General features: G+C 42.8%; 1 protein-coding gene across 4 annotated transcripts in view; it reads right to left on the bottom strand.

The window, feature by feature from the left end:
- Window positions 1-26992, bottom strand: part of LNX1 (ligand of numb-protein X 1) — a 121280-nt gene that overhangs the window by 43511 nt on the left and 50777 nt on the right. The gene's annotated exons all lie outside the window — the stretch shown is intronic.

Here is a 26992-nt window from a genome sequence, read left to right as displayed (position 1 = left end):
ACTACTTCTCATCACTTCCACGGCCACCCTCCATGCCTGGGTTATCGTAACAGCCTCCTAAGAGGCATCCCTGCTTCTACACATTTCTCCCTTCCCCATCTATTTGCGTAAGGTGCTTGCAATGGCTCACAGAGCCTGTGTTCTCTGTCCGGTTACCCCACCCCTCACTCATTCACCCCCTGCTGGTCCTCACCAGGCCCAGCACATTCCTGCTTTGCATCCTGTTGCCCCTGTCTGGAACACTTTCTTCAGATTTCTACCTGGTCTGCTCCTTTATCTTCAGGTCTGTGATTAAAATCCACCTTCCCCAACTACCCTATTATTTTAAAGCAGCTTTCTCTGGCTCATCCTGATTTTTTTTTTTTTTTTCTCTACAGAATGCAAGCTCCAAAGGGAGGTGGAAAGAGTCTAGTTGCATAATTCAGCCAATAGAGCCAAACTCTGAAATCTCGGTCCCTCAAAGAGTGATGACTTCCTCATTGGTACTCATGTTGGTGCTGGGGAAGTTAGCTTGTGGATTCCCACATCACCACCCCTCCCCCCCGCCTATGTTCCAGGCACATTAGCTCGGCCTTGGTTGACCAGTTAGCTCTGGGCAAGTCTTGTTTCAGAGGCTTTAAAGGGACAAAGTCTTGCTTACCGAGGTGCCTCTCGGAAGGTCTGAATAGCATGTACATTTCCTAGGGCAGGCACTCAACAAACATTTGTTGAGTTGAACTGAACAGTCACCCTTCTGGCATTCTATTTATTGAAATTATCAAACTGGGAATGGATGGACTCACCCCCGTGGCCCTGATAACACATAATTATCGTGGTTGATTGCAATAGCATCCCAGTCTTTTTCCCTCAGCAAGCTCATGATGTTCCTTTCCCTTCCCCTCATCCCAACTGAAGAGGCGAAAAAGGAGAGGGAGGAGGGAAGACATTTTTTTTATTCCTCTTTTCTTTTTCCCTAGTAACTTTAATAGGATCTCATTTGATATGGATTTTAAAACTATTACACACATAGAAGTAATAGTTACCATACATCTTCCTTTGATGGATTATGCTGGTAGAGTGGGCTGATTTTAAAATACTTTTTTTTTTTTCATTCAATGAACACTCATGGAGTCCTTCCTGAGAAAGATGACACAGCAAGGTGGAAAAAGCCCAGGCTTTCAAGTTTAAAACATATGGGCGGGAACCCTAGGTCTGCTACCTTCCTGTTCCGTGACTTCGAACAAGTTCCTTAATCCCTGAGCCTCATTTCCCAGGTATAAAATGGGCACAATGATGTTTACTGTAAGATTTAAAGATTCATGCAAAGTGCCTAACAGGACCTGGAATACAGTAGCAATAAACAGTAACTAACATAATTATTGTGTAACAGGCAAAAACAAAAACACCCTCTACAGTGTATGCACCCGAGGAAAGGAACATGGAAACAGAAAAACCATCAGGCCACGTTATCTGAGAGAGACAGAAGTACAAGCCAAGTGCTGAGAGATCAGAGGAATGAGGCCGTGCGTTCTGCTTGGAGGTAATCAGGGAAGGTTCCCCAGAAGAGGTGAACTTGGAAACGAGTCTAGAAAAATGAAGGACATTGATCTAGCAGTCTAGATACAAATGCTACCTTCAAAGGCCCCAAGGATGCAAGTACATGACAGGTACCAGCCTCATGGGGTTCGATGTAGACTTTCTCCCAAGTGACACTGACAGGGAAAAAAGCAGAGCTGAAGTGAGACCAATGAGGAGGGCAGAAGCTAGGAGTGAGCTGGGGATAAAACCCAAGACACCTGACTACCAGTCCATAAACCACTGTTGAGGTCCACCAGGGTTACACCATGCCCACAAGCGAGGGACCTGATGCCAACACAGGAGAGGGTAGGAGGGAGCCAGAGGCACGAAGTTGACAGTGGAAGGCTCAAAGTCACCTCCTCAGAGACCCCGTCAATCTAAAACAGACCACCTCTCCCAGCAGCACCTGCTTTCACTTCCTGGCACCTTAACATCTTTGGAAGTTATTTTGTAGGTTTACTCGCCTCCTTTCCAAATACGTGTCTCCCCCCAAAGAAGACAGATTCCACGAGAGTAAAAGTCTGGCTCGTCTCGTTCACCATGAGCTTTCAATACTGTGCTAACAGCTCTCATGGATGTGGCTGGGTCAGCAGCCCGAGAGATTTGGGGAACAACAGTTTTTTCTTATTCTTTTCATTAGATGCTTTCTATTCATACTTTCAATTGTGCTAGCCCAGATGGCTTTTTTTCTTTTGATGGGTTTTATTGAGGTGTAATTGACAAATAGCATTAGTTTCAGGTGTACATGATTTGATATGTGTTTGCATTTCAAAATGATCTCCTAAGTGATCAAATGATAATAAGTCTACTAACTTCCATCACCTACACAGTTACAATTCTTCCCTTGTAATGAGAACTTTTAAGACCTACTCCGAGCAACTTTTAAGTATGCGATACGGCATTATTAACTATAGTCCCCATGCTTTACAGTGAATCCCCATGCTTATTTTATAACTGGAAGTTTGCACCTTTTCACACCCTTCGTCCATTTAACACACCCACCCACCCCCTCCTGTCCACCACCAATCTGTTCTATCTCTATTTTTTAATATTCTACATGTGAGCGAGATCACACGGTATTTGTGTTTGTCAGACTTATTTCACTTAGCATAGTGCCCTGCACTGTGTTTTTCCTTGCTCCTTTTATTTGATGCTTTCTGTTTATACTTTTTAATTGTGCTGGCCCAGATGTGTTTTATTCGTTGCAGGCTGCCTTCTATTCTTCGAAGAAGGAGGGCTGTATATTTTAAATACATGATAACTAATATTTCATGATCCTCTTAATGCACAGCACTAGAAATCTTTGTGCTCAAGATAAAAATAAATGCATCAGTCATCAGCTTCCAAAACAGTCCCATCTGAGCTCCCTGAGCCCACCCTCGAGCAGGACCCACCCTTGCGAATTAATCCTGATCATGTTACTTGGAAGAGACTCAAGTAACAGTAACACAACTTCTATTAATATGATTCCTCTGGTTTTCAGGCAGCCTGGTCCTGAGCACAGGACTTCCTTAGGGAACTTCCTTCCTGAATTCAGACTGGAAATTTTCTGTATTTCTTTCAGTATACCCGTAGCTTCTTAAATAATCTCTCTTTGGTCTAAGAATGCTAGGTAAAGTCATTTTTCCTTCTTTGGATGACTTTTTCTCCTCCTTGAAGTTAAAACCCACGTTCCCTGGGGTCAAATTACGTGGTCGCTCACAAAGCTATCAGAAACCATAAGTGAAAAAAAGTCATTAGCACTTTTGTGTAGCCACGAGTGAAGTAAACATCAGTTAATAAGTAAAAGAGGTCAGCATTTGGTCAAGCCCACCCTCTGGGAGTTCGTTTAGACCCTGAGTATGAACTTGAGCCTGAAAGGCCCTTACCCTGGGGAGCCCATGGACTTCTTACATCACCACCAACCACATACTCCTTCCTCTCATTAGTCCCTTTCGTCTGCCTCCAAACCACTAGGGAAAATGTCCCCAGCAATTCCAACCACCCCTGCCTCACTTGTTAATGAATACCAGAAAGGGAAAATTAAAAACACACTGGAAAGCAACAGGGAAACGCAGGCCAAGCTTTGGGCAGCTGTAACGCCGGCCTCTTGGGCACGGGGAAGTGGGGAGAGGTGCAGGGTGCTTTTAAGGTAGAACTGGCTCAGGAAACACACGTGCCCGAGCGACAACTTAAGCAAGCACGCTTGACTCAGTTTACCCAAGATGCTGATATGTTCCTACACTGACCTATGGGGGAGATCACCCACTGCCTGCAGACGTTAGAAACAGTTGTCCAGTCTCTGCACGGGCTCAGTTTTTGTTTTGGGGGAGGCAGGCGAGAAGTAGATATTCTGTAACCTCATGCGAATGGCTCTCCTTTTCTATTTTTTCTATTTGTTTACAGCGTTAGGTCTGGAAGACCATCTGTGGCTTCAATTCTCAACTCACAGGTGAATAACATAATCACAGCCAGCACCTACAGTATCCCTACCGTGGACCAGTAGGCCCACGTAGTCCTCCCGTCATGTCAGTGAGGAAGATCCCCACCGTCATTTGCTAGTGAGAAATTAAGGCACAGAGAGATTAAGTAACTTTCCTAAGGTCACACAGCTGGTAAGTAGAGGCACTGACATTCTAACCCAAGACTTTTAACTGAGGCATGCACCCTAGTGCTAGAAGATACCATGCCCCCTGGTGGCTGAGGATTCGGAGCGACGGCAACGTAGGAGGAAGGGAGAAAGCAAGGAACCTTAGGAGCAGGTTATTTACAACCTTATATTCTTTACTGCAGATACCGTTCACGGTCAGCTGCTGAGCGGGCTATGACCGATGGAAACAGCAGGAGCTGGCAAGTGTGGCCCTGCGGTCATCTTCAGGCCTACAGTTGACAGGAGGAGCAGGGAGCTTCGCGTCGCCATATGGCTTCACTTCCGCCACATCAACAGGCCGTGTCTGTAGGGTACTCTCGGTGGGTTAGCGTGTGGGGGGAGCAGGTACGGTGGTCCCCACATGCCCTTGGACGTGCTGTCTCCCTGCCATTCTTCCTCTCTAAAAAGACCTAGTTGTTTCTGAGAATAGGTGTGGCCCCCAGCATCCCCAGAGGCAGAGGCTTAAAAGGATCTTGTCAGGGTATGTGAGCACCTCTAAGGGATTCACTCCTTTTCTAGAGAGAGCCCCTTCGTCCAGGCACTCAGATTCAAATGTGCAGTATAAAGACACAGCACTCGTCGTTGCAGCCAGGAAGCAGAACCCCCCTTCCGGCATATAGTTACAAGGTTAGCAGTGGCCTAATGCTAGGCCACCACGCCCACGCCATTCACCTCACGGTGCCAGAGGCATTTCGCCATCGGACATCGTCGCACGAAGAACAAGGGGGAGTGGAGTACAAGAATCTGAGAGGCCATTCACATAAATGACAGTAGGTGGTTACAATTCAATTCTGTTATGATCAGTTGTTGAGCTCTAACTGGGGCCTGATGTAGCAGTGAAACTTCCTCCTAGGTATGGATGTCAGGAGAACACAGCCCAGAGAGGGTTTGGTACCACCAGCAATCTCAGGCTTCCACTCCGGGTTTGGGAATGGATCCCCGGCAGGTAGCGGGTACTACCAGAAGGAGAAAAGAGGCAGACCCACGCAGCCCATGCTGGCTGGGAGCACAACTTCTCCCCTGCTGAGAGCAAGCCAGAACAGCAACCACCTGAGGGGTTATTTGTTGCGTCCTTGGTCTTTTTCACCAGGCACGGTATTGTGGCTTACGCCGTCAAGATACCGCCCCGGCTGGATGACAGTTGTCCCATTTTACAAATGGGGAAAAGGAGGCTCAGAGAAGTTAAGTAACTTATCCAAGAGGACACAGCAGTAAACCAAGGAGCTGAAAGTCAAACATATTTCCTCTGTCTGGGATTGTGTCGTCAATTTAAACCCTGTAGCTGTCCAGTTTAAGCCCTTCACCCGCTTTCATTCAACCCTCCCAACAACATAATGGGGTAGAGAATAGTATCATCCCCATGCTGCGAATGTGGAAACTTAATCCAGAAGTTCACTTGCCCAGGGTTAAGCAGTTAGTCGCTAAGGTGGTCAGCGATCCCAGTTTGCCTAGGACTGACTGGGGTCCTGGGATGAGGGGGTTCCAGTTTTAAAATCAGGTGAGCCCCCCAAGTAAACCAGGATGAGCCACTCACCCTGCAAGTAGCAGAGATAGAACCTAAAGTCAGAGCTCTGACTCCAAATAATACGCTCGTCACCGTCATCGATTTTTGCCACGATTTCACAGAAACAGAAGCGAGTTGGGTGGGGCTTCTGTGGTTTCGGGTGCCTCCCCGCACGTACTCACACGACACCCTCTTAGAAGGGGGTCCACAGGGCCACCCTCACTGCTGACTTGGTACAGCACCTTGCACGTCCAAACCGCGTGAAATTCCAGAGCTTCCAGTCACCAGGAGAATCGACTCCACTGTTCAGTTAGGAGGAGCCCAGCTGATAGCCAGCAGTGCCTGATAAATACCAGTGCTGCTCCCTGGGGTGATGCTCAGGGTTCTAAAGCCGCAGCCAGATGTGAACTTGACAGTGCTTAATGAGGGATGGCTGAGGGCTCGGGCACAGTCCAGATGCCAGGTCAATTCCTCACAGAGACGTCAGAATAGTTTATCCATTCCCTGAGTCTCCTGCATCTTCGGGGTCACAGAGTTGTTTTTCTGGACACTTTGGGGGAGGGAACAGACAGTTCTCATGCCACAGATGATTTGAGCTTTCTGTCCATGGATTAAGGGTGTGTGTGTGGTGGCGGGGGGCGGGGGGTGGTGGTGAAGGGGGAGGTTGTCTTTTTTGGTTAACATTTGGTCTGTGCAATTCTCGGTTCCATTCAGAATGATCATCTTTACCTTTAAAACACTTGGAACTAACTAAAGGTTAGCTTCTCATTTTCGGGAAAGCGGGCTATGGATCAACTGTACTTTCTATTTCAGGATCGACTAGGAAATGTTTTTAGGGTAACTGGGAAAGGGTGGATTTCATAGTGGTGAGGGTTTTTAAATATCGCTGCTGCCCAGTGAGGTTTTCAGGCTGGCTTTGAAAGCAGCCTAGCTTTCCACTTGCTCGAGGAGTCTTTTTTGAACACCTCGAGTTTTTGTGAAGCCTGCACAACCCCAGCGCCCGTCCAGAGGTGATGGCTTGGCATGCAGGTGGGGGCGGGAGAAGACGGCATGGCATGCGAGTGGAAATCATTGCCAGACGACATGTTAAAGCATTTCCTTCATTCCTCAATGTGCATTCCATTCCGGTTCTTAGGGAAACTATGAAATGCTGGACTTTCTCCGAGCCCCTTCTGAGCTGGGTGTCAGGAGGCCTCCTGGACATACGACTGGGCACTCGGATGTTGAGGAAGTGTGTTCTCCCTCATTCTGTTTGAGAACGTGTCATGCAAAGATATTTGGCACTCTTGTGACAAATCGTTTTGCATGAAACACACGCAAAAATTCTACTTTATCAGCCAGTTTCTATTTGCTAATTGAGCTTCCTCTTCCCTTTCAACATATTGGAAGGAAAGCACCTTTCCTCTCCTGTGAATCAGATTTCCTTTCCCCCAAATTGTGTTATGCAAATGGAAGGAAGGGAAAGTGAGGGACTCTACTATTTACTTCTAGGGTCACGGAAAGCCTCTCCTTTCTCCATCTCTCTTTCCAGGCCCCCCTCTGATTATCACTCTGCTCGATTCCTCTGTTTGGGCACAGTCGCTGCTCTAGATAAGGCTCTCTGCAGTCCAGCACACTACAAACTGTCCCTCCTCGCGTCACACGGGCCTCTCCCACAGGTTTTTGTTTGAGCTGGCTCCCCACCTGGAGTGGCTGCCGTTCAAACAAATCCAACTCATTTCCCCAAGACCTGCCCCTAATCCCACTTTCTCCATTGAGGTGTCAGGGGAATCTCTCTTCTCTCATTCATTCGTTCCACAAATATGTGAGCAATGGCTTAAGTCCACCAAATGTAAGGCACAAGGCTAGGTGCTCGTAAGACTTCCCTCTTAGCAATCTAGCACAGAAGGAAGACAGGCAGGCAAACAAGTATAGTAGGAACTAGTTTTACCCCAGGACCTCAGTGTTTTACTACATATCGACACGGAGTGATGTGTTTCTCTGACTAGATCAACACTTCCTGAGATCATGTGTTGCATACGGGGGTGAAGACAGGATGCATTCATGAAATGCTTCTTCGTGTTACTAGAATCAAATGTAAATGGTCTTTAATTTCAAAAGACAACAGAGGTTCATGGAAGATATTTTTGACAATCGAGAAAAGAGAGAACAACCTCTTAACTCTATCCCCAATTAAAACTCGTGCTAATCGGTTTATCCTTCCAATTTCTTTTCAGTGCACAGACGTGCAAGTACGTATTTATTTGCTTTTGTGCTGCTTTTCCATAGCTGGGCCAAGACCAAGTAGATGCACATTTAAGGTTTTTGAGATAGATTGTTAAATAACCCTACCATTGGTGCATCAACATGCTTACTCCCCTAGTGGTTCTCAACCTTAGCTGAACGATGGAATGACCTGAGAAGATTTTTAAAATCCAGCCTATCAGGTACTCCAGACCCCTTAAATCAACCTCTGGGGTGGGTCTACTAAACATTGGTGTTTTCATTAATCTCCCCAGGCAAGCCCAATGTGTGGCCACGGTTGAGAACTACTAGCCCAATCCTTCCTGTCTCACAAATTTTAATTGATTGAATTACACAATCTGCTTTGCACAATCTGCCCACTGACCAATCACTGCCATGTGAATTCTTGAAGCCATTTCATCGTTGATGGCTGGGTGGCCAGGTGTCCTTGTCTGCAGGGTAGCTGAGTCCTCTCCCTCATCCCTCCTTAAGTGCTGTGCAGAGAATGGTCTAGGATAAAGTCTGGGGTAGTAGAACTTGGTTGTGTTGTCCCCCCAGGGGATGAGGTACCATAGGGTTTCTTTCTGTGCTGAAATCATCTGGACTTGGATAAGGGGAGAAATTGACTCACTGCCATCTCCTCCCCTGGACAGTATTCGCTTATCCATAGTATGTGTGGGAGGCTACCATAAGTAGCATAAGGAGGCACAAATAAGTTGCATCTGAAACGCTAGCAGTTGAATTATTAGTTTTGTTTCCTTGCATGATATAATTAAGGTATAACCAGGCAAACCACCCCTCAAAGGCTAGCCAACATGATCATGAAATATTCCCAAAACTTATAAGTAACTCAAGGGATCAGTTGAGATACCACTTCAATAAACACAATGATGGATTCCTAGGAATTTCAACAAGCCATTCAAGTTTTTTTTTTTTTTTCCTATTACCTTAAGTGGCTAAAACCTTTAAATAGAACCTACTGGATTCTCTTTTAGCTCTAACCGTAAGCCTAAAATGATAAATCTCTACTGGGAGTTATGTTGAGTGTGTGGTAAATAGGAGGCTCTTGATGAACACTTATTGAATAATGAAGCAGGAAGATTTCAACAAGTAAATTCTTGATTCCAACTACTTATGTAAAAATGTTACCCTATTCCATGGGTTTTATAGCATTTCTGATTTTGGTAATTCATTGAAGAAGGAAGTTGGAAGGTTGTATACTGTTAACAATCCTCTGCCTACGTCCTACCTGAAATACCATGACTGTTTATCAAAAGTATCTTTAATAAGGCTGGATAGATTTTGGCTTGGCACTTTTATGTAAAAATTGAAATAATTTTAATAACGTCCCCTACTTTATCATTCATTTCCATACTTGCTTCTCCAACACACTCACAGACCATGAATGCTAAGATTCTAAGATCCTTGAGGTGAGTCAATGTCTTAAAGTACTACTTTGCTCACCATGTGTTCTTAGTGATTTTTGATAAACAGAGTTTAGGGTTTGCCTACATGTTAAAGGTTCTGTCGTTACTACTGACCCTTCAAAACGTCAGTGTTTAGTTTTGACTCCTCTTACCCGTACTGAATCCTGAACCTGGCCCTAGCTCCTACTTTTTGTCACTTGTGGGCTCTAAGGTTGCCTTTTGGGTTTCAATCCATTTGATTCCTATTCATTTTACCTCTCTAGGAATTCAACCATCCCTAGGGAAGAGAAAGCAAAGAAAGGGAACAGGAAAAAAAAAAACCCATAAATGAAACTTAAACTTTGGCCACTTGCCAACCATCCAATTTATCACTCAACCTATTCACGACTAAAATCTATCACCAAAGAACTGCACTGAAACCACTGAGGTCAAACATTTTAATCTGTCCAATTATTCTAGAGGGAATAAATGGAGCTCCCAGATTTATTAAGACAATGTGGACTTCAGGTTGTTCAAATCAAGCTTTTGCCCATCTACCAAAATTAGAAGCAAGAGATTTAGAAGTGAAGCTACAGAGTATTATCACAAAATGCAAGGACCTACAACTTTATGTGATGGAATTTGGTGCTAACATCCTTTGGATCTGAACTCTTCTAGATATTTTATATTTGTATTAAGATGTAAATAATAGGAGTTTTTGTCATAATATGCAGATAAATAATCAAGTAGACCTCCAGCTAGACTAAACAACAGGACCCTCTAGAAATCTTCCAAGGAAATACCCACCTTGTCATGGGTTTATGTTCCTAGCAAAGAAAAAGTATTATTATAGAGAAAGACCCCTATACTTTGAACTTTGAGATTTAGGATCTCAAGCGGTACAGTGAGTTTTCAAATAAAAATATGCACATCTCATAACATCAGTGGTCTACTAGAAGGAGACCATTAATTTTCTGCTTCATAGGTGAACTTGGAAGGTTAGTTTTGGCCTCTTTGAATGAGGACAGACCCCAAAACATTGCAGAAATCACTGTGGATTCAGGCAGTTTCAGATTCTCAAAACAATTAGTGCCTCACTTTACTCTGCCAATTGTCCCAAAATACATTGACACACGTTTCCCCATCTTCCTGCTTGCCTGTCGATGACAGAGGATTTGGTCGATTATAGCAGAGGATTTTGTTAATTAGGATACTGAGAACTGCTTTTCAGAGGACAACTTTTTCTAGCAACTTAATTGTAATCTGGCTGGCCAGCCTATTCTTAAATTGACCATCAATTAGATTACATAATACTGCCGTTTTGGATAAGGGTCTTTGCTCCACCAGAAAACCAGATTTGGCTAATGTCTACTCCCTTAATGTCAATAGTATTGCTTTGTTTTGAGAAGACATGGTTTGATAACAGTCCTAAGGTTTAAGCTGAAGTGTGTTTTTATCCCTGTTTTGAAATGACAGTCAACAAGGTTTTCATCGGACCTTGTTAGCACTGAAACCATGATCTTGTTGAAATTGTGATTTGAAGAGCTAGTGATCAAGAGTGAGATCTCCTGTCCCAGAAATAACCAAAGAGCCAAATCTGGAAGTGGCAGAAGAAACGGCACTCCAGGAAAAGAACATTTATTGAGCCCTATGCTACCCTTTCATCCATGGTATCGTTCACATTTAATACTCATCACTAACTCTGGAGACGCACGTGTGGGTGTTCTCTATTGTACAGATAAGGAAACCGATTTAGAGATGCTAAGTCACGCATCCAAGGTCACATAACAAGACCACCAAGATGCTTTTCCTTGAAGTCATTCATTCTAACACGATTAGTAAATGGCAGATCAAAACATGAAAAATGTCTGTCTGGCTTTACGCCCATGTCTTTCTATCAGTAAACGTTACTTCTAGGACCAATCCAATTCCTGGAAAGTTAATTGCATTTCTGAGGAGATTATAAGGTTTAGGGGAAATAAACAAAGTTGGACACAGTTTGGCTCCTGCACAAAGGGGGGTCAACGGAGGGTTCAGGGGGCTGACATTCAGCTAGTGCTCTGCTTTCTGAGCTGAGTGTCAGCAGAGGATACAATGGCCAAGAGAAAGGGGCCCTTTCTTTGGGAGGGGGAAGCTCTGTCCACTTGCCAAGGGGGTGCTTTCTTCTTATCTATGCGTGATCTAAAGGTCTCACGTGGAAGGACTCTTAGGGTGTACAGGTGGGATCTGTGCTGGATTTGGATGTTTCCAGAAAGCTCTCCTGTGTTGCGCAAATAGGAATCTACGCTTTAGAGCTGTTTGCAGCCACAGGGCCTTCACATGCCCTCACTCTTCTTTCACGCTCATTTCAAACTTCCATAGCCACTCAGTGTGGGATGTGATTCCCCTTTCTTACACACTGAAGAAAATGAATTAAAAGCTCTGTCTCTTGCCCAAAACCATACAGCTGGTAAGCCAAGAAGAGTCAAACAGACGTCTTTTCCCACCTCCTATTTTTGCAGTACCTGCTTTCAGCCCAAACTAGCCTATCAAGCGAACCACACACAAAGATGCTTGACTTCCTGGCTGCAATTCCAGCTCTGTTTTGACCTCAGCAAATCACAGAAATATTTCTGACCCCCAGTCAAAGTTTCCTGGCCATCACCATGGGGAGAGAACAGTCAGTCAGGCTGATGAATGGAGAAAGCTCCAGTGTTCTTAAGTTCTTAATGATGGATGGAATCAGGAAGTTTCTAGAATCAAAAACATGGCAGGTTGGGGCACCTGGGTGGCTCAGTGCATTAAGCGTCCGACTTTAGCTCTGGTCATGATCTCGTGGTTTGTGGGTTTGAGCCCAGAATCGGGCTCTGTGCTGACAGCTCAGAGCCTGGAGCCTGTTTCGGATTCTGTCGCCCTCTGTGCCCCTCCCCTGCTCGTGCTCTCTCTCTCTCCCAAAAATAAATAAATGTTAAAAAAAAAAAAATTAAAAAGCATGGTAGGCGATGCTATTATCCTGTGGCTGAAAGCTTCTCCCTCTCTGGGAGAGTATGTGGAATGCCAGGAAAGGGGGTGTCTGGGGGAAGACAATGGCAAGCTGATCTGATGGTTAAAATAATGAAGTTCTTTGTTAGCATTCACATTTTTAGGAAATACCACCTGATCAGGGTTAGCTTGTACCCTATCATTTAATAAAATGGGTAAGGGGTAATTTGCAAATTGGACCATGCAAATTGCCAGTATCCAATTATTATTTAATCAAAATAATTGCTTGGTTATTGACATTTGATTTTTAAAATATAGGTCATTTGTTTGCAAGTTGCCTGAAGGAAAAGCATTATATAGCATGTTTGGAGACTTTTTAGGAAACAAACAAAAATTTAATAAAGATTCCAGGATAATTTAAGTCCTGTTGGGCAAGAAACTTCTTCTAATCAATGGTAACATGAACAAACAAAGAACCCAGTCACTGGACATATTCTTAAGTGTTCATCCCCTTGTTTATATCAGAAATCCAATTTGGGGAATTTGCACATGTTGATGTAAAACGATGAGTACTGGTTGCTATGTAAGCAAGACACAACAGCTACTTGGGAGCGATTTCCATATTCCTGAATTCTTGTGTCTGAATTACCCAATAATCAACCCCCCAATCCCTGGCACTAAGTGGGGAAACCAAATACTGCAAGTTCATATTAGAAGGACTACTTTCAGAATGAAATTTAAAGCCTAATGGAAAGCGTTGGCCAAGCAGCTGGTAAAGATACAGTACAAACCGGCCCCAGGCTTCAGCGATCACAGCCCCACCCGACCTGTCCTGCTCAGGACAGGAATTGCAACCATCTCTGCGCCTTTCTATCTGCACTAGTCTCTGCTCGAAATTCCCTTTCCCCTCTTTCCTCTGCCCAACAAAGTCCTACTCCACTTCAAGATCCAGCTTAAAGGTCATTTCTTAAAAGGTTTTCGTAAGCCCCAGGATAAAATTATCCTTCTCTTTTGAACCTTTGGAGCTTCTGGCACTTCTCAGTTGGAAATTCCTCAACGTCCCCAGTTAAATTGTGAGCATTTTAACAGTAAAGGGTGCAGCTTAACATCTTTGCTTCTACAGCAGCTGGCTCCATAGAAGGCTGCCAATGTTTGTGGAATAAATTAATATCCAGAGCAAGTTCTTCTTTGTAAACTAGATAACTCATCATTCTAAAGTAATAGAAAATGAAACTTAGGGGCACGTGGGTGACTCAGTCGGTCGAGCGTCTGACTTCAGCTCAGGTCAGCATCTGGCAGTTGGCAAGTTCGAGTCCCACATCGGGCTCGCTGCTGTCAGCCTGTCAGTGCAGAACCTGGTTCAGATTCTCTGTCCCCCTCTACTTCCCCCACTTGTGCTCTCCCTAAAAATAATTAAAAAAAAAAAAAAAAAAAAAAAGAAAAAGACAGAGAGAGACAGAAACAGAGACAGAGACTGAGAGAAAGAGAGAGAAACCGAGAGAAACAGAGACCAAGAGAGCGAGAGAGAGAGAGAGAGAGAGAGAGAGAGAAAGAGAGAGAGACAGAGAGAAAGAGAGAGAGACGGAGAGAAAGAGAGAGAGACAGAGAGAAAGAGAGAGAGACGGAGAGAAAGAGAGAGAGAGAGAGATAAGGAAAGAGAGAGAGAAAGAGAGGTGGGGCAGGGGGAGAAAGAAAGAAAAGAAAGAAAGGAAAGAAAAGACAAAGGAAAAAAAAGAAAAGACAAAAGAAAGAAAATGAAACACAGCTGGGGGCAGAATCCAGATGGGCCAAGGAGAAAGATCCTGAGCTCACCTCCTCTGACAGACAAGCCAGCACTACAACTACATTTAGAACAACTATCTCTGAAAATGAGAAGACTCACAGGAAAGTGTTTTATGCAACCAAGGATATAAAGAAAACACCACACTGAAACAGGTCAGAGGGCAGAGATGCAGTCTAGTCAGGACCATAGCCTAGACCCAGCTAACTGCGCACGGGAGGGCTATCAAACCATAGAGGCCTTCCCTGAGCAACGAAGAGCCTTCCACCCCGGGAAGATGAACCCCCATAATGTGTGGCTTTGGAAACCAGTGGCGCTCAGGTCCAAGAGAGCCGGACGTTAGTAGGAAGCCGAGACTCTGGCCTCAAAGGGCACACGCACAGTCTCACCACTCCAGTCCCAGCACAGAGGCAGCAGTTTGAAAAGCACCTGGGGTACACATGAAGGAGATCCATTGACTAATTTTAGGGCATGTGCCAGAGGGGGAGGGATCTACCGGAACATTCTCTGGGGAATGAAGTGCTGGCGGGCATCACTTTTTTTCTTTTTAACTCCCCTTCTACCTAGGTTGGCACTCGCAGAGCCATTTCTGATGCCCTCTATCTACTGTGCTAGCAACACCTGTCCCACCCCCAGTGTCCCCCTGAGAACTCACCGTACTCAACCCACCTGCCCCAGCCAGAGCCCCTCCTGAGTGATCCCCATCCCACCACACCTGGCAGGCAGCCTCAGCCATCATTGGAGCCCCCTCCAAGCAGTATGGGGAGGTTGGGGGGGGGTGTTGGGGGGACATCCCCACACACTAGAGCACCTACAACCGTCACAGCCAGACCTCACAGCCAGCTGTGCTCACCAGCAGTCACAACTGGGTCTCTCAGCCAGCCCAGCTCACTAGTGCACCCATAACCGTTGTGGCCCATCCACAGAAGAGTGCATGCAGTCTGCACAGGGGATACCCTGGGAACACCCAGCTTGGGTGACTAGGAGCTTTTGCACTACTGGGCCCCACAGGACACCTTCTACATAGAGCCACTTCTTTAAGATGGGGAGATGTAACTGATCTACCTAATATATGGAAACACAATTCGGTAAAGTAAGGGGACAGAGGGAAACGTTCCAAGTAAAGAACGAGACAAAAACTCAAAAGAACAAAACAGAGATAAGCAATGTGCCAGATAAAGAGTTCAAAGTAATGGTCATAAAGATGCTCTTTGAACTCAGGAGAGTAATGGATGAATACAGTGAGAACTTCAACAAAAAGACAGAAAAAAAAAAAGAATCAGAGCTGAAGAAAGCAATAACTGAAATGAAAAATACACTAGAGGGAAGCAAGACCAGATTAAGTGGCGAAGAATGGATTGGTGATCTGGAAGATAGCAGCAATTAATGTTTCACACGATCAAAACAGAAAAAGAAAAAATATAATTTTTTTCATGTTTGTTTATTTCGAGAGAGAGAGCGAACACGAGCAAGGGAGGGACATGGAGAGAGAAAGAATCCCAAGCAGCTCTTCACACCATCAGCACAGAGCCTGATAGGGGGCTTGATTTCACAAACCGTAAGATTATGACCTGAACCCAAATCAAGACTGAGGGTAACCGATGGAATCACCCAGGAACCCCAGCAAAAATAATGTAAAAAGAATAGTTTAAGGGACAACTAAGCCACACTAACATTTCTGAGACACTGGGAGAGAGAGAAAAAGGGACAGAAAATCTATTTGAAGAAATAATGGTTGAAAACTTCCCTAACCTGGTGAAAGAAACTGACATCCAAGTCCAAGAAGCAGAGTCTCTCAAGTAAGATAAACTCCAAAAGACTCCCACCAACACACATTATAATCAAAGTGTCACCAGTGAAAGATAAAGAGAATCTTAAAAAACAGCAAGAGAAAAACTGGTTATATACAAGGGAATCCCCAAAGGACTGTCAGCTGATTTTTTAGCAGAAACTTTACAGGCCAGAAGGGCCAGAGGTGGCACAATATAGTTAAGTGCCAAAAGGAAAAAAACTTACAATCAAGAGTATTCTACCCAGCAAGTTTATTTCTCAGAACTGAAGAAGACAGGGAGTTACCCAGACAAGCAAAAGATAAAGGAGTTCATTGCTATACTGGCCTTACAAGAAATATTAAAAGGACTTCTTTAAGTGGAAAAGAACAGGCTATAAGTAGAAATAAGAAAATTATGAAAATCACTGGTAAAGGTAAACATATGATAAAGGTAGTAGATCAACCCCCTACATAGCTAATATGAACTTTAAAGACAAATGTGGTAAAATCATCTAGACCTACAATAATTAGTTAAGGGATGTAAAAAAATGGGGACATCCGGGTTGCTCAGTCAGTTAACTGACTCATGATCTCAGGGTCGTGAGTTCAAGCCCCATGTTTGGCTCTGTACTGAGTATGGAGCCCACCTTTTAAAAAAAGCGTAAGATAGAACATCAGAAACAGAAATCATGGGGAGCATAGTAAAAAATATAGTATAACTTAAACACCCATCAACGTAAATTCCCATATACATAGGATATTATATATGAATCTTATGGTAATCAATAACCAAATACCTAGAACAGATACTTCGAAAGTAAAGAGAAAAAAATTCTTACATAGCACTAAGGAAAGTCACCAAGTCACAGGGGAAAAGAGCAAGAGAAGGAGGGAGCAGCAAAGAACTACAAAACTACCAGAAAATAATAAACAAAATGGCAATACATACATACCTATCAATAATTACTTTAAATGTAAATGGACTGAATGCTCTAATAAAAAACCATTGGGTGGGGCGCCTGGGTGGCTCAGTCGGTTAAGCGTCTGACTTCGGCTCAGGTCATGATCTCACAGTCTGTGAGTTTGAGCCCCGCGTCGGGCTCTGTGCTGACAGCTCGGAGCCTGGAGCCTGCTTCAGATTCTGTGTCTCCCTCTCTTTCTGCCCCTTCCCTGCTCATGCTCTGTCTCTGCCTCAAAAATAAATAAACATTAAAAAAAATTTAAAAAAACAAAACAAAACAAAAAAAAATTGGGTGACTGAATGCATAAAAAACAAGACCTATCTATATGCTTCCTACAAGAGACTCTGTTTAGTCCTAAAGAAACATACAAAGTGAGGGGATGGAAAAAGATATCTCATGCAAATGGAAGCAATAAAAAACAAAAACAAAAAACTGGGGTAGCAACACTTATAGCAGATAAAATAGACTTTAAAACAAAGGCTACCACAAGAGAAAAGACGAGCATTACGTGATAATAAAGGTGTCAATCTAACAAAAGGACATAATAATTGTAAATACACACACATACACACACACACCACTCCCGACATAAGGACACCTAAATGCATAAAGCAAATAACAGATATAAAGGGAGAATTGGCAATACTAATAGGGAACTTTAACATCTCCCTTGGATCAATGAATAGATCATCTAGACAGAAAATAAATAAGAAAACACTGGCCTTAAAGGACACGTTAGACCAGATGGACTTCATATACAGAGCATTCTATCAAAAAACAGCAGAATCCACATTCTTCTCAAGTGCACATAGAACATCCTTCATCCAGGATAAATCATATGTTAGGCCACAAAAAAGGTCTCAATAAATTTAAAAAGACTGAAATCATATCAAGCATCTTTTCCCAACTCAACAGTCTTAAGCTAGAAATCAATTACAAGAATAAAACTGGGAAAAACAACCAAAAAAACCCAAACACGTGGAGGCTAAACAACATGCTACTAAACAACCATTGGGTAAATGAAGAGATCAAAGAAAAAAAAAGTAACAGACAGACAAAAATGGAAACGCAATGTTCCAAAATCTATGGGATGAAGCAGAAACAGTCTAAGAAGGAAGTTTATAGTGATAACAGACCTACTACAGGAAACAAAAATCTCAAACAATCGAATCTTACATCTAAAAGAACTAGAAAAAGAACAAAGACAAAAGTTAGAAGATAAAGATCAGAGAAGAAAGAGAGACTAAAAAGATGACAGAAAAGATCAGTGAAACTAAGAGCTGGGTCTTTGAAAAGATAAACTTGAGAAAGTTTTAGGTAGACTCATTGAGAAAAACAAAAAAAGAGGGCCCAAATAAGCAAAATTAGAAATAAAAAGGAAGTTATAATTGATACAACAGATATACAAAGGATAAGAGTTACAAAGAACAATTATATGCCAACAAATAAGACAAACCTAGAAGAAATGGATAAATTCCTAGAAACATGCAATTTTCTAAGACTAAATAATGAAGAAATAGGAAATCTGAACAGACCAATTACAATGAATGAAATGAAATCAGTAACCAAACTCCCAAAGTCCAGAATCATAGAGCTTTATAGGTGAAAATCATGAAATATTTAAAGAAGAGTTAATATCTAATTCTTCTCAAACTATTAAAAAAAAACTATTCAAATTCATTCTATAAAGCCACCGTTACCCTGACAACCAAAACCAAAGACATAACAACAACAACAACAACAACAAAATTGCAGGTCAATATCCCTGATGAACAGAGATGCAAAAATCCTCAAAATATTAGCAAACTGAATTCAACGATACATTAAAAGGATTATACATTATGATCAAGTAGGATTTATTCCAGGGAAGCAAGGATGGTTCAATAGCCACAAAAATCAATCAGTGTGATACATATTAAAAATAACAAAGGGTAAAAATTATATAATTTCAGATGCCAAAAAATCACCTGATAAAGTTTAACATCCATTTACGATAAAACTTTCAACAAAGGGGGTATGGAGGTAACATACCTCCATATAATAAAGGCCATATAAGACCAACCCACAGCTAACAGCATACTCAAAGGTGAAAAGCTGAACGTTTTTCCTTTAAGATCAGGAACAAGACAAGGATGCCTATGCTCACTACTTTCATGCAACATTGAATTGGAAATCCTAGCCAAAGCAATCAGACAACAAATAAAAGGCATCCAAATTGGAAAAGAAGCAAAGCTGTCACTATTTCCAGATGATATGATACTATATATAAAAAACCCTAAAGACTCCACCCCAAAACTATTAGAACTAGTGAATTCAATAAAATTGCAAGAATCAAAATTAATATACATAAATCTGTTGCATTTTTATACACTAATAACAAGCTATCAGATATATTAAGAAAATAATACCACTTAGGGGCGCCTGGGTGGCTTGGTCGGTTAAGCGTCTGACTTCGGCTCAGGTCATGATCTCACGGTCCGTGAGTTCAAGCCCCGTGTCGGGCTCTGTGCTGACAGCTCAGAGCCTGGAGCCTGTTTCAGATTCTGTGTCTCCCTCTCTCTCTGCTCCTCCCCTGTTCATGCTCTGTCTCTGTCTCAAAAATAAATAAACGTTAAAAAATAAAAAATAAAAAAAAAAAAAGAAAATAATACCACTTATAATTGCAGTAAAAAGAATAAAATATTTGGGAATAAATTTAACCAAGGAGATGAAAGACCTGTACTCTGAAAACTTTAAAACACTGATGGAAGAGATTGAAGAAGACACAAATTAATGGAAAGACAGTCTGTGTTCATGGAAGAATTATTATCATTAAAATGTTCATACTACCCAAAACAATCTACAGCTTCCATACAACCCCCTTCAAAATTACAATGGCATTTTTTTTCCCACAGAACTAGAACAAATCCTAAAACTTATTCAAAGCCACAAAAGACCTCAAACAGCAAAAGCGATCTGGAGAAAGAACAAAGCTGGAGGTTTCAGGCTCCCTGATTTCCTTTTTTATTTTTTTAACATTTTTTTTTTTTTTATGTTTATTTATTTTTGGGAGAGAGAGGGAGAGCACAAGTGGGGGAGGGGGAGAGAGAGGGAGACACGGAATTCGAACCAGGCTCCAGGCTCTCAGCTGTCAGCACACAGCCTGATGTGGGGCTTGAACTCACGAACAATGAGATCATGACCTGAACCGAAGTCGGACATTTAGCCGACTGAGCCATCCAGGTGCCCCTCCCTGATTTCAAACTATACTACAAACTATAATAAAACAGTATGATACTGGCACAAAAATAGACACATGGATCAATGTAACAAAATAGCCCAAAAATAGACCTAAGCTTCTACATTCAATTAATCTTTGACAAAGGAGACAAGAGTATACAATGGGGAAAAGACGGTCTCTTCGATAAATGGTGCTGGGAAAACTAAGCAACAATATGCAAAAGAATGAATCTGGACCACTTTCTTATAGTATACACAAAAATACACTCAAAATGGTTAAAGGTTTAAATGTAAGACTAAACCATAAAACTCCTAGAAGAAAACACAGGAAGTGAGTGTTTTTGTTTTGTTTTTTGTTTTGAGAGAGTGAACACATGTGCAAGCAGGGGTGGGGACAGAGGAAGAGAGAGAGAATCTGAAGCAGGCTCCACACACGGTGTGGCACCTGATGTGGGACTCAGTCCACAACTCTGGGATCATGACCTGAGCTGAAATCGAGTCAGATGGTCAACTGACAGAGCCACCCATGTTCCCTGTCAGTGAACTCTTTGATGCCAGTCTTTGATGTCATATTTTTGGGGTCTGTCTCCTCAGGCAAGGGCAACAAAAGCAAAAATAAGTGAGACTACATCAGACTAAAAAACTTTTGCAGACCAAAGGAAGCCATCAACAAAACATAAAGGCAAATTACTGAGTGGGAGAAAATATTTTCAAGCAATATAACTGACAAGGGATTAGTATCCAAAATAGATAAAGAACACAAACAACTCAACATCAAAAAAATATCCAAGTTTAAAAATGGGCAGAGGACCTGAATACACATTTCTCCAAGGACATACAGATGGCCAACTGACACATGAAAAGATGGTCAATTCACTAATCAGGAAGATGCATATCAAAACCACAATGAAATACCATCTCATAGCAGTCAGAGTGGATAATCAAAAACATAAGAAATAACAAGTGTTAGTGAGGATACAGAGAAAAGGGAACCCTCTTGCACTGTTGGTAGGAATGCAAAATGGTGCAGCCACTACGGAAGACCGTATGACGTTTCCACAAAAAATTAAAAATAGAACTATCCTATGATCCAGAAGTTCCATTTCTAGGGATTTATCCAAACAAAACAAAAACACTATTTCAAAAAAATATATGCACCCCTATCTTAATACAGCATTATTTACAACAGTCAAGCTATGACACCCTAAGTGTATATCAACATAGGAATAGATAAAGAAGATATGGTATATATATATATGTGTACACACACACACACACACACACAGAGTATGGAATATTACTCAGCCATAAAAAAAGAATGAAATCTTGCCATTGTGGCAACATGGATAGACCTAGGGATTATTATGCTAAGTGAAACAAGTAAAAAAAAAAAAAGATAAATACCATATGATTTTACTTATATGAGAAATCTAAAAAAAAAAACCAAAACAACAAACAAAAACAGATTTATAGATTCAGAGAAGAATCTGGTAGTTGCAAGTGGGGAGGGGGTGGAGGACGGGCAAAATAGGGGAAGGGGATTAAAAGATACAATGTGCTAGTTATAAAAGAAATAATTCATTCAGTTGTAATGTGCAGCATATAACAACTTTGTATAGATTTCAGAAGCTAAATTTATCATGGTGATCATTTCATAATGTACATGTACGTTGAAACTCTGTGTTGCACATCTGACACTAACATTGTACATCAATTAAAAAGAAGGAAAAAAATAAAAGCCAAATAAGGGATAGAGAATGCATGAATTAGGGGCTAAATACCCACTGGGTCAGTAAGGTTTCTTCTTTCGGCACCCCAACTCCCCTCCCTGGGCCCTCCCCCCAAAAAATCCAGTGTGTTTATAGACATTAGCAGCAACTGAAATACATCATCGGGAATTTAAAAATCCAGTTCTATATTCTCAGCACCAAGGTCAACTTCATTTCATCTTTATAAATCGAGACAGAATTTCAGTGAATGAGTATAGTTTTAATTCTGTATGTGTAATGGACTAGCTAATTCCCAGGTTCATGGTGCAAAGAACCTGTGACTCAGAAAAATAACTTATTTAATTATCCACCGTAACTAACGTTCTTCTCTTTTAGGAATTTGTTGACTTAAATGCGTTTTCCTAACTTGGTGTGGTACTCACTATCTGATGGCTTCAAAATCTTTTTCGAGAGTGGGTCTGCATGAATTCCCCACACCCAATATCCGTTTCCACAAGTCTTGTGCTGGCTCAATTATTATAAAGGTTCTTAGTTCCAGAACATTTCTTGGCTTTGTTTTGGAGGCACGCTCGCTTCCATACACTTCATTACTCATAGGAAATGCTTGGCCTTCTCTGTACGTATCGTGTGTTTTTACGTTCATCAGCATTGTTCCCTTTACTCAGTAAGCCTGAAACCTTATTCCCCACTGGATCAGTGGTAAAACCCATGGCCACGGATCCATCGTGGAGGGGAATATACAGTGCAACAGAGAGCCTCAGCAGGGGTAGGGGGCACCCCAGGGCTGTCAGCTACCAGACTCTGCGAAGACAGATCTCTTGTGAAAGCTGACACCCCTCACTGACAGATTTAGATCTTCCCCAATAATCAAGAGAGGAAGTGGAGGGATTCTAAGCCCATTACATGAGCAAAACTCCCCCCTACAATTAAGTGATGTTTATGGTCTAATATAGTTCACTTTTTCTTTCATTCACTTATCCCCCCAAGAAATATTAATTTTGAGCCCACTATGTGCCAAGTCCTGGGAATAAAGTTTTAGGTTTTCTAAGTTGATCTAAACTTAGCACCCATGTTCAATTGCTTTGCCATTCTGTCTCCTAAAATTCTTTAGAACACAAAAGTCATTGTCTAACCTCTTGTGTCTGTTCAGCATGTTCCCTTTGAGAGTGGCAGGGCCTGCCAATCAATTATGTGAACTCACCCAGAGAGGAGAGCCAAAACATTTAAAAATCAAGTACAGTCTACACAGCAACCCATGAGTGGAGATGATTGACCAGCATGAACCAAACCCAGACTAAGTGGACCGGCTGCCTTTGCCTGCCCTGGGCACAGCCTCCCTTAGAGGGGGGGAGGGTGAGGCACATGAGCTAACCTAGCCAGTCAGGATATCCATAGCCAAAAGGCTTGGTTCCAGGGTGCACACGTGACCCATGTCAGATCCGAGTTGGGACTGTGCGTGACTGTGGCAAGAAGCTGCCTGTGGAAGAAGCAATCACTGAGGAAAAAACAGCCGGGGGAGAAAGGCACGAGATCCAGTGATGCCTGGGGTTTCAGTTCATGACCCATTCTGTTTTTGCTGGTTTACTGACATTGGCACCTAAAGAGTCCCGACAGACGGGGAGACAGAGGGGGAGACAGAGGGGGAGACAGAGGGAGGAGAAGAGAACTTAGAAGGGCAGGCAATGAACTAACACAATCTAGGATACAGGGCCACTGGAGCCAACTGAGAAACCCAACAGCTCTACCCTTGCTCCACGCTGGACTCAGGGAACAGGACAGAATCTATAGAATCTTCCAGGAGTGGAGGAGGCACGTCTTCTGTGCCTCTGTCTGCTCTCTGGTACAGAGAGGTTATTCCAGGTGAAAAGTAGAGTACTGTGGGTGCTACGATTTTGAGACAAACAAGCTGCCATTATCACATTCACTTATTTTTACATCCATGTGGAGATTGGGATTCCCAAGAAGCGAGAGAACAAAAGTCAAGGGAGAAGGGAGGACGGACATGTTGTATCCTGAGAGACAGTTGTTCGGTAATGCATGAAGCTCTGGGCAGAGACAGTTGCAGGGAGACGCTGGGTGCAGAGCAAGCTGGCATGTGACGGGTCGGTGTCCACCGTGGGCTGCCAGAGTGTGAGAAGCTGGAGGGTTGGTTGCACAAGCTGTCACCAGAGCATGGCAGAGCGTCCTTGCTGGACAGACCTTATTACCTGGTAGGGAGAGCCCTGGGCCTAACTTAGTCAGGAGCTGTGACTCAGAGAGCATTGGCCTCGTTGCCAAAAGTACGGTGACCAGGGCTGAGAGAAATGGACATACACTGACCAGGGCGAACAAGGGCTTTGGAAGAGCACCCCTCATTCCAGGATGGAGAAAGAAAGACATGAACATGGGGCTGTGGAAAATGCTGCAAAGCCTAGAAGAAAACGTAAATGCTTTTCAGACCTCATCCTGAAGAACTTTCCAAACCTCAAAGAAATGTAAGAGGCAAAGGTTGATATGTTTGAACAAGATTAAACACTCCATCCACAAATATTCTAAGCTGATTAGAATTATGCAAAATACCTGCTTTCATATGCAAAACAGGAAAATAACAATAGCTGTATTAGTGCAATCTGGTTAGAAACAATATTTGTGCTCTCTATTTTCCAAATGTGTTTTATGGTTGGCTTTCCATACATTTTTAAAATATTTTTTTAAAAAAATTTTATTTATTTTTGAGACAGAGAGAGACAGAGCATGAACAGGGGAGGGGCAGAGAGAGAGGGAGACACAGAATCGGAAGCAGGCTCCGGGCTCTGAGCTGTCAGCACAGAGCCCGACGCAGGACTCGAACTCACAAACTGTAAGATCATGACCTGAGCTGAAGTCAGATGCTTAACCGACTGAACCACCCAGGCGCCCTGAAATGTTACCATTAAAGAAACAACACTGACCTAGTATTTGATGTATCAAATTAGCAGGGATCATATCCAGGGCTGGTAGATGGGTTTATAAGGAAACATGTTGACCAAAAGCAGATGAGAGTATAAATGTTTGAGAAAACAATTTGGCCTTCGTATCAAATATTTTTTTAAAAGATCTACTTTGAATAAGAAATTCTCAATCTAAGAATTCAGCCTAAAAATGATTTATGGTAAAAAAAAAAAAAAAATCTTCATCACAGATTACTCACGATAGAGAAAATCTGCAAATTTATGTTGAAGAAAAATGTCCCTATGTCTAGAGAATAGTTTAATCTAGTAAGACATGCCAAAGTCAGAATAATATGCAGTACATGAAAAACATTTTGTTGAGGTATTTGAGTAAAATTACATAATTTCTGGAATTTATTTTAAAAATATTCCAGGAGTGCCTGGGTGGCTCAGTTAAGCGTTGGACTTTGGCTCAGGTCATGACCTCGTGGTTCGTGAGTTCAAGCCCCACGTCAGGTTCTGTGCTGACAGCTCAGAGCCTGGATCCTGCTTCAGATTCTGCGTCTCCCTTTTTCTCTGCCTCTCCCCCGCCTGCACTCGCTCTGTGTGTCAAAAATAAATAAACACCAAAAATTTTAAGAATATTCCAGCAAAAAAAGGGAGGGATGGGGTTGCAGAGGAAGTAAAACTATCAAATGTTTGCAACTGTTAAAATGGGAAAGTTATTCTACTCTTCTACTATTGTGTACATTTGCAAAATCCTACCCTGCATGTTTAAAAACATATTTGTAAAAAAAAAAAAAAAGCAAATAAGAGAAATGTGATTATCAATAAATGCAAGATAGAAAAATTGTCTATCTATATACACACACGTTTGTATAGTTTCTAACCTTTCAAAATAGTTCAAGCCTAACTCCCTCCCATCTTTTTCCACGCATAGTTTAGAGCATAGAGCTGTCCAGTAGAAGTTTAGTAAGAGCCAATAAGTAAAGCTTTCTAGCAACCACGTTCCGTAAATTTTTAAAAGCAGGTATTTTAATATAGTTTAACTCAGTATATAAAATATTCCTATTATTTTTGTTCAGTTTTGAGAGTGCATGCGTGCATGCACACACAGGTGGGGGAGGGGCAGAGAGAGCGAGGGAGACCGAGAAGCCCAAGCAGGCTCCGGCCTGTCAGCACAGAGCCCGACAAACCAGGAGATCCGGATCTGAGCCGAAATCAAGAGTCGGACACTTAACTGACTGAGCCACCCAGCAGCCCCCAAAATATTACTATTTCACCATCTGAGCAAAAGTGGAGATAATTCACATTTTTTTTTTTTTTAATCCTTGGAATCTACCGTATGTCTTATGCTGGAGCACATCTCCGCCCGGAAGCAGCAGGTTTCAACTGTGCAGTGGCCCCGTGAAGCTAGTGGCTACCAGGATGGACAGACAATCCAGCGCCAGCCCTCTTCAACCCCTCTCCTTATGTAACGGGCTCCTGGGCAGTCTAGTTTCAAACCAAACAAACTGGGGCACACAAAGATGCCCTAACCCTCAGCCTGGCCTCTCGGAAGACCCGAAGCCCCGTCGGGCGAGGACAGGAAGTTCTAAGGGTCCCAGGATCTGGCCAGGTACAAGCCCCATCTTCTCTTCTTTCCTCACTTTTTCTTTCTCCAGTCTCCTGCCATGGTCTTGGCATGAATTTACGGCTTCTCGACAGGTCTCTGAGGGACTCTTGTTCTTGTTTTCTCTCCCTCCTTCCGTTGCTCTCATTTCCTATTTTGCACAAAAATGTGCATGTACATACGCTGTATGGACTAAGTTGTACCCCCCCAAAATTGATGTGAAAGTCCTAACCGCCAGTACCTCAGAATAGGACTCTGTGTGGAGATAGGGCCTTTGAAGAAGGAAAGTTAGGGGCGCCTGGGTGGCTTAGTGGGTTGAGCGTCTGACTTCGGCTCAGGTCACGCTCTCACAGTTTGTGGGTTCGAGCCCCACGTTGGGCTCTGTGCTGACCGCTTGCTCAGAGCCTGGATCCTGCTTCAGATTCTGTGTCTCCTTCTCTCTCTGCCCCTCCCCCGCTCATGCTTTGTCTCACTCTGTTTCTCAAAAATAAATAAATGTAAAAAAAATTTTTTTACGAAGTTAAAAGAGGTCACTCAGGTGTCTCTAATCCAATGTGACTGGTGACCTTATAAGGAAGGAAAATTAGGACACAGAAAGGAACAGAGGCAAGACCATGTGAACCACAGAAAGGAGATAGCCATCTATAAGCCAAGGAGAAAAACCTAGAATAAATCCCTTCCTCATGGCCCTCAGAAGAAACCAAGCTTGCCTGCACATTGATCATGGAC

Source organism: Panthera tigris, chromosome B1 (assembly GCF_018350195.1).
Source record: "Panthera tigris isolate Pti1 chromosome B1, P.tigris_Pti1_mat1.1, whole genome shotgun sequence".
NCBI classification, from domain to species: domain Eukaryota; kingdom Metazoa; phylum Chordata; class Mammalia; order Carnivora; family Felidae; genus Panthera; species Panthera tigris.
This window is presented reverse-complemented; position numbering and strand designations above follow the sequence as displayed.